The following is a 12103-nucleotide window of genomic DNA, read 5'->3' on the forward strand; positions in this document are numbered from 1 at the left end:
GTATAACTAATATTAACTTATATTCCTTAAACCTGCCATGTTTGAAGACCCAGTGTCTTGTAGAGAAGCTTTGAGTGAAGTGTTGTAGTCCATATATACAGATAGATAGTTCATTATTCTACTTGTTACATTTCAAGGTTTGGGAAACTGAAAATATGCCCTGAATTAAGGGACAAGGAAGCTCTATCAGGACCATGAAGTCTGGGGCATCAGTAGGATGCTCCTCCATTCTGGGATCATTGTTGAATATAAATACATAAAAAATCCTGAAAGCGTGTGCTGGAATACAGGAATTCTCTTGTCAAAAGAATTTTAATAAATTCCAACTGAACTTTGGGAAAAAAGAGTAAAGGGAACCTATGAAGTTTCGTTGCCTTCAAGACCAGATAAAACAGAGCAAGAAGTAGTTCAGGAATGTAGCTTCAGAGCTAACTCTGACTTACTTGCACTTTTGGTGTCAATGGCTTCCAGTATTCAGGAACGCTGAATAAAAAAAGGCAGAATTGACCTTACATGTGGAAAACTCTTTATTATCGACAGTTTAGGAAGAGAAGCCAAATTCTATAATATGCTAGTGTAGGTAACAACTCAACTACTAAATTTTCCAGCTTCGCAGAGAAACTGTTTTGATCAATATTTTAATTTCACTTAGGCAGAATGTGGAAGATATCTCAGCAGATGGTTGTCATAAACCCCATACCTCATTTTGGAATTATTGTACAAATCTATCCAGCTTGGCACTAACTACACAGCCTAATTTTCCTGCATGTTTCTGCCAAAAGAAGGCTGGCATGGATAATATTTTTTCTAATTACTTTCACATTTTATTAACCAACATCTGACCTGCTTAACCTGTGGTTGCGTTACCCATAAATCTGTTTGTTTCATAGTTTTACAAGAAAAAAAAGCAAGTCAGTTAGCATACACCAATGACCTAAACGGCTAATGGGTAGCACTATTGGGTAACTTAATTAGAACTATCAGTAACTTTTCTTCTTTATACTGCTGTTGCCTAATGGTGAGTCCGAGTGAAATGTTTGTGCCTAAATTACAAGTAAGCTTTTTAAAAGAGAGAAGTTTAGAAGACATACTCATGAGGATCAAATTGTCATTGTTAAGATTTTTTAAAGAACACGCATTCTGATTTTCATTTTTTTTAGTGGGGAAACAATTCCTTGCTGTATATTTGTGTGAAGGAAGAGTAGTGTCGTGAGCAAAACCTTTTCCCCATCCATTGTCCATCTCATTTGTTGGCTTAGTATATATAGTATTTGGTGGTGGGTTGACCCTGGCTGGGTGCCAGGTGCCACCAAAGCAGCTCTGTCACTTCCCTCCTTACCTGGACAGGGGAAATAAAATACAGGAAAGTGCTCACAGGTCAAAATAAGGGCAGGGAGAGATCACTAGCCAGTTACTGTCACAGGCAAAACAGACTCGACTTGTGGAGAATTAGTTTATTGAAGTCAAATCAGAGTAGGATAATAAGAAATTTAAAAAAAAAAAAGTAATCTTAAAACATCCACCTCAACCTCTCCTTTCTTCCCGGGCACAAATTTACTCCTGAATTCTCTGCCTCCTCCCCACAGCGTCATAGTGGAACTAGGAATGAAGATTTGCTTACATATTCTCACTTCTCTGTCTGTCTGCAGTTGCACAGGGTTTTGTCTCCCTGTCTTAAACATGTTATCCCAGAGACGCTACCACCAGTACTGATGGGCTCAGTCTTGACCAGTCGTGGGTACGTCTTGGAGCCAGCTGGCATTGGCTGTGCTGGACATGGGGGAAGCTTCTAGCAGCTTTTCACAGAAGTCACCCCTGTAGCCCCCCTGCTGCCAAAACCTGGCCACACAAACCCAGTACATGTATCCTAAGAAGTGGTTTTTTTTTCATCCTAACTCTGAAATAGATAGAAAGCCCAAGCCATTGTTCAAATGGAGGCCATCCCCTGTAGGGCAGTCTAAATGCATATTGGCCGCAGGAGGTGTTTCTGAAATTCATGCCTTCCCGTGTAATTAGTACATGCTGTCTTCAGAAGTACCTCTGAAATAAGGGTAAAGATTACCTCTGACAGATACGAGATACCTCTGAAAGAGACTAGGTAGCAAGGATTGAATACCAGCAAAGGCCAGGAGCTTCTTGCTTACTGTGTCTTTTCTGTGAACAAAGGTTTCTGACATGAGAAAAATAGTATTGTTAACATTTCAATCTCAGAGACTGACAACAAAAATAATGAATAGCATCTCACACAGAAATTGGTATGTCTGTATTTCAGACCTTGAAAAGAAAAACCGGTGACAAGGTCCCCAACAACATGACAGTTTCAAATCAGGTGGAGTTGATTACTTGGTATGACCTATCATCATACTCCTGTCTTCTTTTACACAGTTCATTAAAAACAGCTAATGAGCAGCAAACATTCCTTCCTTGCATACTGACACACAGACACCCAGTAGCAAGAGCTGTGTGGCAACAGTCCCACCACACTCCCCAGATGACCAAACCTATCTGCCAGAAGAGGAGGGGGAACCCAGGGGAGTCTCCCACCACCAGCTGATACCCTACTTTGCAGTTAGAACTTCTTCTTCTCTTCCTCTCTGCTTCCCATCCACCACCCCCAAAAAAAGCAGATGTTATTCATGTTAAGTATATGTGCAAGTTAAATCTCTCAGCACTAGACTGATCGTGTCAGGAATGAAGCTTCAGGATCTGAGCTTGAATATGCTTAGGCTGGATTTCTGTGTTTAATAGTGTGTATCCTCAGCCTTTTTGGCCTCTGGTGTGGCATAGTACAGGCAGTTGATGTCTTCATAGAAGTGAGACTAATAATGCTATCAAACTTGATTTTTTCATCACTTACTATATCATTTATACGTACATCATATATGTACAGTGACATAACTAGAACCATGGGTCTAGGATATGCCATTAAAAAATGAAAACCTGACTTTGTATTTTTCTCTTCAGTTCAGGTTAGTAACTCAGTCACACATCTCTCTTTTGAATCATTCTAAATACCTGATATAGCACATTTGGATCCGAATGTCTCAAAAACTTTTTTCCTGATTGTTCAGCCCTTTAACAAATAGCAAAATCATAACTTTGTTTAAAAAGAAAATATCTTTTCTGTAGAAAAGAAGATGGCCATTTCTTCTTTGAAAAATGCTTTTTAATGTCTGAGGTGTTAGATATGCCCTTTTTCCTACTCTTGAAAAAGAATGTTTGGTATGTTCATTTTTTCTGATACATTTTTTCTGAGTCAGGCCACATCATCCCAGAATTTAGCAATATGAGAATTAGAATAGTTTCCCAATAAAGCTTGAGTCTGGAAACACAGGTTGGCTTTAAGACCTACTAATGGAATAATAGAAACCAGGGAGTGAAAGTCCAAGAGAGCAAGCAGTGCTTGCTATTTTCCACTGGATCCAAATGAAAATGTATGTGCTTTGTAAACTGATATTTTAACTGATATGATTGAATGAAGAAGAGGAAAAATGAGCCCTTTATGATTTTTATCTTTTTATTCAGGTCCAGGGGAAATTAATGTGCAAATAATGTACCTGCCCTTTACACTGTTACTCACATTTGTGGAAGCTCCACTGGCTGTTCTACAATTATGCTAATGATATCTTTGACCCAGTGTTCAATGCTTAACTGCAGTCTGATGCTTAAACTGCACTTCTGTAAGTGGATTCATCTAGCTGTTTCCAGCCTTTTATTATTTACTTTTATAAGCATGCTAAAAAAGAAAAAAAAAATGAAAAAAGCTAACGTTATAATTAATAATGTATTTTACATAGTGATTTATCCCTGTGTTTCAACTTCTCCATCTTTTGTATTTTCCTTGTGCAGGGGGAAAGTTTTTAGTGCACTGGCACAGATGGTTTGGATGCAGGAAAGAGTGGAACAGTCCCATAGGGGTTCTGTATCACATGACTAGCAATTTTAAGCATATTAAGGGGGTGCTAATAGTGATGTTCTTTTAACTCTTTTAGTCCTGATGACTAAATATGTCATACAATCACATAATCATAGAATAGTTAGGGTTGAAAAGGACCTCAAGATCATCTAGTTCCTATCTCCCTGATATGGGCAGGGACACCTCACACTAAACCATCCCACCCAAGGTTTCATCCAACCTGGCCTTGAACACTGCCAGGGATGGAGCATTCACAACCTCCCTGGGCAACCGATTCCAGTGTCTCACCGCCCTAACAGGAAAGAACTTCCTCCTTATATCTAATCTAAACTTCCCCTGTTTAAGTTTTAACCCATTACCCCTTGTCCTGTCACTACAGTCCCTGACGACGAGTCCCTCCCCAGCTTCCCTATAGCCCCACTTCAGATACTGCAAGGCTGCTATGAGGTCTCCATGCAGCCTTCTCCAGGCTGAACAGCCCCAACTTCCTCAGCCTGTCTTCATACGGGAGGTGCTCCAGTCTCCTGATCATCCTCATGGCCCTCCTCTGGACTTTCTCCAACAGTTCCTTGTCCTTTTTATGTTGAGGACACCAGAACTGCACACAATACTCCAGGTGAGGTCTCAGGAGAGCAGAGTAGAGGGGCAGGATCACCTCCTTGGACCTGCTGGTCACGCTCCTTTTGATGCAGCCCAGGATACGGTTGGCTTTCTGGGCTGCAAGTGCACACTGAAACCGGCTCATGTTCATTTTCTCATCTACCAACACCCCCAAGTCCTTCTCTGCAGGGCCGCTCTGAATCTCTTCTCTGCCCAATCTGTAGCTGTGCCTGGATTGCTCCGACCCAGATGTAGAACCTTGCACTTGTCATGGTTAAACTTCATAAGGTTGGCATTAGCCCACCTCGCAAGCGTGTCAAGGTCCTTCTGGATGGCATTCCTTCCCTCCAGCGTATCAACAGAACCGCACAGCTTGGTGTTGTTGGCAAAAGCCAAATCAACTCCCCGTGTAGGTATGTTCCCAGATGCTGTTGAAGCTGTAGTCAAGCACTGGAGAACGTTGACAATTCCTGCTTTTGATTCAGTGTATAACCTTGTGGAAGATATTTAACATTGAGGCAACTTGATACCTAATTAGAAAAATATGCATAATCATACTTAATTACTGTGCCTATTTCATAGGGGAGTTTGAAGATAAATTAGGTATAAGAGCTTGAAATATAAAAAGCTTTGTAAGTGGATAAGATGATCTACTTGTTTGGTCTTTTGACCTCAACTGATAATGAAGAAGCTGCATCTAATAAATGTGTGAGAAAGATTGGTGTTAACTATTGATTCTGCTGTAATAGGTTTTAACATATCTACATCAGAGCCTTCTCAAATTTTGAGTAAAGAATCTGTGCAGTAGCTTAGAAATGGGATAAAAATAGAGGGGGAAAAGGCAAGAATCTGAAAATTACCCTTAATTCCTTTCTTTATAATGACTTAAAATTCTGATGTCAATCTTACGTAAAAAATTTTCAACAAGGACAATGACCACTGTTGACCACAGTATCTGTGACTGAGATGCTAAAATAAGCAATGCCTCCTAAAAAATTGCATCATTTATCGGTATGCTGCAATATATGTACAGATACGTAGATTATTATAACCTTCTGTTGCTAAAGTGCAGCAAAGATTCATTGCTGAGAAATAGTGCACATAGACAGACTAGATCAAACAAGCACAGCAAGTGATGATGATACAAGTGACCCACTTAGGCAGGGAAAAAATAATGATAGCTATGAGAAACACCAGACAGATGGCTATACTAAACACAGCAGACTTCTTGAAATGTCTGTAGCCCAAGGGTATAGACTTAGCTACAAGTTGCCTGTTGGCAGGTCATTTATCCAGCATGTTGGGGAATAAAAGGCTGTTCTTTAGTAAACAGGAAAAAGAAGTATTGGGCAGAAACGGAACATGTCATCCTTATGGTGCCACTGCTTTCACATTCATGGATGACTCTTGCATAGCAGAATAAGCAAAGCTTTACAAAGGAGCTTTACAGAGATTGTTAATTTAAGACTATCCTCAGGTACCCTTACTGTTACATTGCCTTTCACTTGTCCTTTCATGTAAGCATGATGACATCCATACTATAATACCTGGATGACATGTGGTGAAGTACCCCCATCCTAGACTATAAGTGGTATAAGTGGGACTTCACTGATATCAGATAACGATGCTCTTCCTTGTCTATTGTAGATGCCATAAGGTGGAAAAGATGTTTTATTCTTTCCTTTAGCAAAATCCTCCTAATTTTCATCTGAAAAAAAAGAAATCGTGTCTCCTTGGAAAAAGAGGGGAGGCTGGTGGCAACAGCAAGATGGGAATAATGGGTGGAATCAGAATAACAGTTATGAAAGCTGAATGATCTTTAAAATGATGAGAGGTCTAAATAGACCAGAGGAAAAAGCTGGGTCTGAGAAAGAAGAAATAAGGAGTGATCACAGGGTGAATGAACAGTGACTGGAAAAGGAGGGCAAATTACTGCCACGCGGTGTATTTCACCCATGGCCTTGCAAAACCCGTGGTCGGACTTCTGGCAGACTGACAGGCCAGACGATGGCAGTGGCAGAGATGGCTGGGGGATGGAGATAGGCTAGCAGATGCTGCTGGAGTCACCGTAACTCAGTGACATCCTGACAAAACCTGAGAATCAGTAATGCGCCCCATGGTGCCCTGAGACACCTATGGAGCCTGTGTCTGCCCGAGTGTGTCCTTGCTGCAGTCTGTACTTGTTTGACAGGTCTTGATTTTGTGGTGACTTTGTTCCTTATGTCTTGTTTATTTGCTTGTGATGTTTTTGTACACCATCTGTTTCTTCCTGCTCTGCTGTTAGTTCCCTTTGTAAGATCCTAAGCCACCTTCTGTGCAAATATATATGTATATTAAATAGCTAGTATTTTAAATAGCTTGCAGTTTTGATTAGCACAGAGCTTAAGTGCCTGACTTTACTCTGACCTTCAGACAAATGGCCAGATTTCACTCTTGTTACCCTTATTGTAAATCCTAAATAACTCGACTGCATGTAATGCAGTTCCACTATATGCTGCTATAAATAGCAAGATAATTTAACCAACACGCGGGCCACACGCCCTTTCCATCTGGCTGTAGGAAAGATGGATGCATGGCAGTTCAGGGAGAGAAAGGTGAGCTGTCAGAAATGGAATTGCAGCTGCCTCCTCTGTTTTGCTGTAAAGCTTTTTGTTTGAAAATTCATGCTTACTTTCAGTTGCATACTTGTTAGCAATAGCATTGCCACCAGTCCCTTTAATGTTTTCTGTGGTGGTTTTCAGAACAAGAACCCCAAGATACCTTTGGCCTCATTTTCTCACAGATTTTATGAGTGAAACAGGCTGCACTTGTGTCCTCTAAGTAGTCAGAGGCTTATGATGCACACAACTTTACAAGCAACATCAGCAAGTTATTCCTTTGCTGCTCCTTGCCTGGGTGCTTCAGGCTTCTGTCGTCAGAAGTGATGTGCTGTACAGAACGGGGAAAGAACAGTGATTCTCCACAAGTTTGTGCTGAGATGAGTTTTCAAAAGAATAGGTTTTTTCTTAAGATGTCAGAAATGCTGAAGGACAGCAGTGTTGATGGGAGGGGAAGCAGAAATACTGCCTGTATGTCAGAGACTAACAGCTGTAGCGGCACATTTTGCGCTATAAAATAAACTTGTAGGCTACCTTGTTTTGTCACAGAGCTGCATGAGGGAAGCAAACTGGTATTTGGCGGCCTGTGCCTCTTGGAGACCAGAGATTCTTTCTTATTGACCGCAGCTGCTGCAGCACCCCAGCATCAGTGCTTTTTTCTTTTCTACTAATGTTAATAAAACATGAGATGATAATGGTTATAACTTGACAGCCTCCAGTTAGTGACAAGTTTAATAAGAAGAATTTTGCTCTTCATCTGATGCATTCTTTCTAATGCTCATATTACTTTTCAAAACAGTGACAGGACTAATGAAAAGATTTTTCAAAATATAAAATTTCTTAGCAGCAGAATTTGAAAATCTGTCAAATAAACATGGATTAAGTAGAATAATTCAAGTAAACAGCTATTAAATACATTTCACATCAAGCAGGAGCTATTAATGCACACAATCAATGAATTCATTAAACAATATTGTTACTATTCTGATTATGACTTGAGTTTATCAACAAGCAAAAACATTTTAAACCAAAAATGAAGCAAAAAGTTTCTTGGTTTTGTTCTTTTTTTGTTTTACTTGTATGTGTAGGTGAGTTTGACTGCAGTTTGTGTTTAGTGATTCTGTCCCTCCATGAAAATGCGACATGTGTCTTCCTATACTGCATTTGTATACGAAGAGCAGACCTGAACACACTTACGCTTCTACAGGCTTTGTGCTAGCTGTCAAAGATCTCTACCACATAAAAAATGAGAAGCAGGAGATTGGAGGATAGTGTCACCAGGGATATTGCAAGGTTTTTCACTAACAATTGTAAATGCATACCCATTATTTCACACACATAGGCCCCTGGAAAATGTGAAAAATCAGAGCAAACAAACTGTCAGTGCAGGTTATTGCACGTGTTGTTAACACAAGGAGCAGATTACCCTGGGATCCACTCCTACTGATTTCTATAAATATTCTCCATCCCTCCAGATAGTCCCCACCATTTCTTTATCTATCTCCCTTCCCCTTTGACTAATCTCTAGTGGCTCCAGGCTAAATTCATTTCCTCTGTTCGTATAAGTGCAAATTTTTCCTGGCCTGAGTATGGTGAACAGATTTTAGCTGTCCAGGGCAAAGCAGTAGGACATGGCTCAAGGAAGAAATTCAAGTCCTAGAAAGGTAGCAGTTTCATGATTTCCCATGGACACAACAGAAGAAGACTGAGTTAAAGGAAAACGTATTTCTCTCTTTCCTCTGAATTTTCATAACGAGATTTCTTGTGAACCTTTTGATGGGGATAGGAGGGAAATCCTCGAACAACACACTCATCTTCACTGACATGTCTCTACAGCAATCTGATTACACAGTGAGCTCTGTCTTTACAGGGGGAAAAGCCTAGAAATGTTACATTTTCATTTCAAATAAGTTACGACTCTGGATTTCTTTGATGTTCCAGAAAATGATTATTGGAACTGGCACAGTCTGACTTAGTTACTAAAAGAAAGTTTAATAACTTCTGATGGGTTATTCTTCAAACTTGTGTTAAAGGCATTCAGATTGATTTTTGTTAGAAAAATTCGTTGAAGTCAGACATCTCTTTTCCCTGATTTTTCTTTCCTCAGATTTTTCTGTTGGGAAGAAAAATAAATGTAATTTGTAATGAAAACCAATCTTCAGCCTTTACTGTAGCACTGAATAGAAATATTCTCCTGACAAATAGCACGTGGTATTGCTTCCTAGAGAATACATAAAGAGGCAGCTTCTTTCCCTGCTGTGTCTAATACAGCAAATATTCCATCAGCCTCAGAGTGAAAATCAAGAAACGTGGTTTAGGCTAACTTTAGATGAGTGAGCTTGTTCAGGTGTTTAAGTAAGCAGAGGAAGAGCATTACAATACTGCGGGGCATAAATGTGTTGCAACTTACTCATACTAATAACAATTCTTATTCTGTAACATGCCATATATAGTGGCAGTCTTCCTGAAACAGTTTATAGAGAACAGTGTATTTTTCCAGCTGATTTGGACATATCCATTGAAGCAGACATTTTACTTTGTTGTAACAAACCTGTTTGAGCAACAGAAATTGATTGTAGGACCTTAGTGTTGGTTTTGTGTTCTCTACACAAAAGCTTTGAGTGGGTGCCAAAGCACAAGAATAAGAGGAACTACTTGTGCAGACCCTGATGTGGTAAATGCCTTTTTCTTTGCTCCAGGTTAAATTGTGCATCTAAAACATTGCTGTAAATAGCTCTGCCAAGGTCACTTTAAGGCTAGTGCCCAGCAGACTTGGACATCATATGAAAGTATTCAGTAATTTAGACTGTATTCAAATTTCAGTAATTTGGCCTTTGAAAACCTTCACGTACTTTTCCCGTCAGGCTAATAGTTTTAAAAGATCTGGATGAATGAGCAACCTAGTTGTGTTAGATGGTTAGTGTAGTGTGTAGCTGACACTTTTCCTATACTGTTGTAGAATAAACTACTAACATTTGCTGTACTGAAGGAAAGCAAGAAAGCCCCAAACCACTAAAACTACCATAGATGATTTACCACTAAATACAAGATAAATGGATCTGTTTGAAAGAAGCCTGTGATACCGTAAAGAACCAGACAAATATCAAACCCAAAAACAAAATTAGAAAAGGAGGTGATAGATCATGTACTGGATATCTGTCCTTATATGAGGACGTTCTCTGTCTTAAGGTCTGCAGTATACCCAAGGCTCTCTTTTCCAGTTTGATTATAAATTGTCTTAGGTGATCACTAGGAGACTTTTCTCTGTATATTATTTCCCTGTCTTCTTTATAGAAAAATCATGCTTGTTAGCTAAACATCCCTTATCAACGGACTTATCTCAAAGCCATTCCTGTATTCACGTATTTCTATTCTGCAGTTACAATTTACACTTTTAGGCAGAGACAGGCATTGCATAGTGTGGCTTACACATAGCTTTCCTAATTGATTACTTTGTGCACATCTTGTGAGATGTAATTTGCAGTAATACCTGCAAAACTAGAAGAAAATTTAAACAAAAACTTGTAACAGAAGTCAAGGAGTCCTAACTGTGTTTCTTTCTTAGTTTTGAACTGCATAAAGGTACATATTACCTGGTGGGGAATGAATTAAAAGAATAAACTCCAATCACAGCAAATTTAGATAGTGCTAATGAGAATATGCATGGAGCCATTCACCTGCTGTTGGGGGTAGAGCAGTGCTGACGGGTTAGTGTAGCTGGAAAATACTCAGAAAACAAATGAGGAAATAAAGACTAAAATAAAACTCACAAGGAGGAATGTGTTTTATGTTGTCCTGGGTTCAGCAGTAGCAGTCAGTTTTTCTCCTTCTTAGTAGCTGGTGCAGCGCTGTGTTTTGATTTTCGGGCTGAGAACATTGCTGATAACACAAATGTTTTAGTCTGACCAAGGACTTCCTGAGCCTCATGCTCTGCCAGGAAGGAGGGAAAGCTGGGAAGAAGCAGAGACAAGACACCTGCCCCAAAACTGACCAAAGAGGTATTCCATACCACAGCACGTCATGCCCAGGATGTAACGGAGAGTTACCCGGAAGGGCAAGTGCACTGCAGGGTTAGACGAGGTATCGGTTGGTGCTCGGTTGGGTGAGGCTGGGGGAGTTACCAGTTGGCTGGTGGTGAGGTGTTGTATTCTCTTCCCTTGTTATTTCCCTTATCATTATTATCATTGGTGGTAGCAGCAGTGATTTGTGTTATACCTTAGTTACTGGACTGTTCTTATCTCAGCCCGTCGGAGTTGCATTCTTTCGATTCTCCTTTCCATCCCTCCGGGAGCAGGGGGAGGGCAAGAAAGGAGGGGGGTGGGGGGTGGGGAAGTGAGTGAACGAGCTGTGTGGTTGGGTTTAAACCACAGCATATGTTTATGTGTGAATATATATATAAATAAGTACACAGCAGATTCTGCTAGAGTCATTGTATTTGGTACAGACTGGTGATCTTTTAATACTGACCTTCAAATAACTGATGGCTGAATATGGGTAATATGATTGCAAAAATTCCTTTAAGTTGCTATAGTAGGTATGATGTTATCAGCAGAGAGCTAGAACAAAATGCTTTTTATGGGTTTCAAAAAGAGACTAACCATGAACTCCTTAGGATTCTCTGAAAAACATGAGATAATAGAAAATTGATTCTTATTTTTCAATTTTCTTGCTGGTAACATGAGGACAAATTCTCTAAAAGAGCACATATCTATAATAACACAAATAATCTGGAAGACATTTAATACATGAGAGCATTTATATATATATACATGCATACATATATGCATATACATACATATATATATGTTACTATGTATGTATATGTACACACACGTACATATGTATGCGTTGTGTTTGATGTTTTCCAGCTTTTAAATAGCAGCGCAATCTTGGCCTGGAGTGAAGACATGTAATATATAATACTTTAGCCAAACATAATTGCTAGGCAGTGTCCTCATGATAAACTGGCATCAGTCTGTATGACAGTGTA

At 39.7% G+C, this 12103-nt stretch overlaps 1 protein-coding gene across 8 annotated transcripts in view; it reads left to right on the forward strand.

The window, feature by feature from the left end:
* The window catches only part of KHDRBS2 (KH RNA binding domain containing, signal transduction associated 2), a 372973-nt gene that overhangs the window by 186711 nt on the left and 174159 nt on the right, over positions 1 to 12103 (forward strand). The gene's annotated exons all lie outside the window — the stretch shown is intronic.

Source organism: Lathamus discolor, chromosome 5 (genome assembly GCF_037157495.1).
Source record: "Lathamus discolor isolate bLatDis1 chromosome 5, bLatDis1.hap1, whole genome shotgun sequence".
Taxonomy (NCBI): Eukaryota; Metazoa; Chordata; class Aves; order Psittaciformes; family Psittacidae; genus Lathamus; species Lathamus discolor.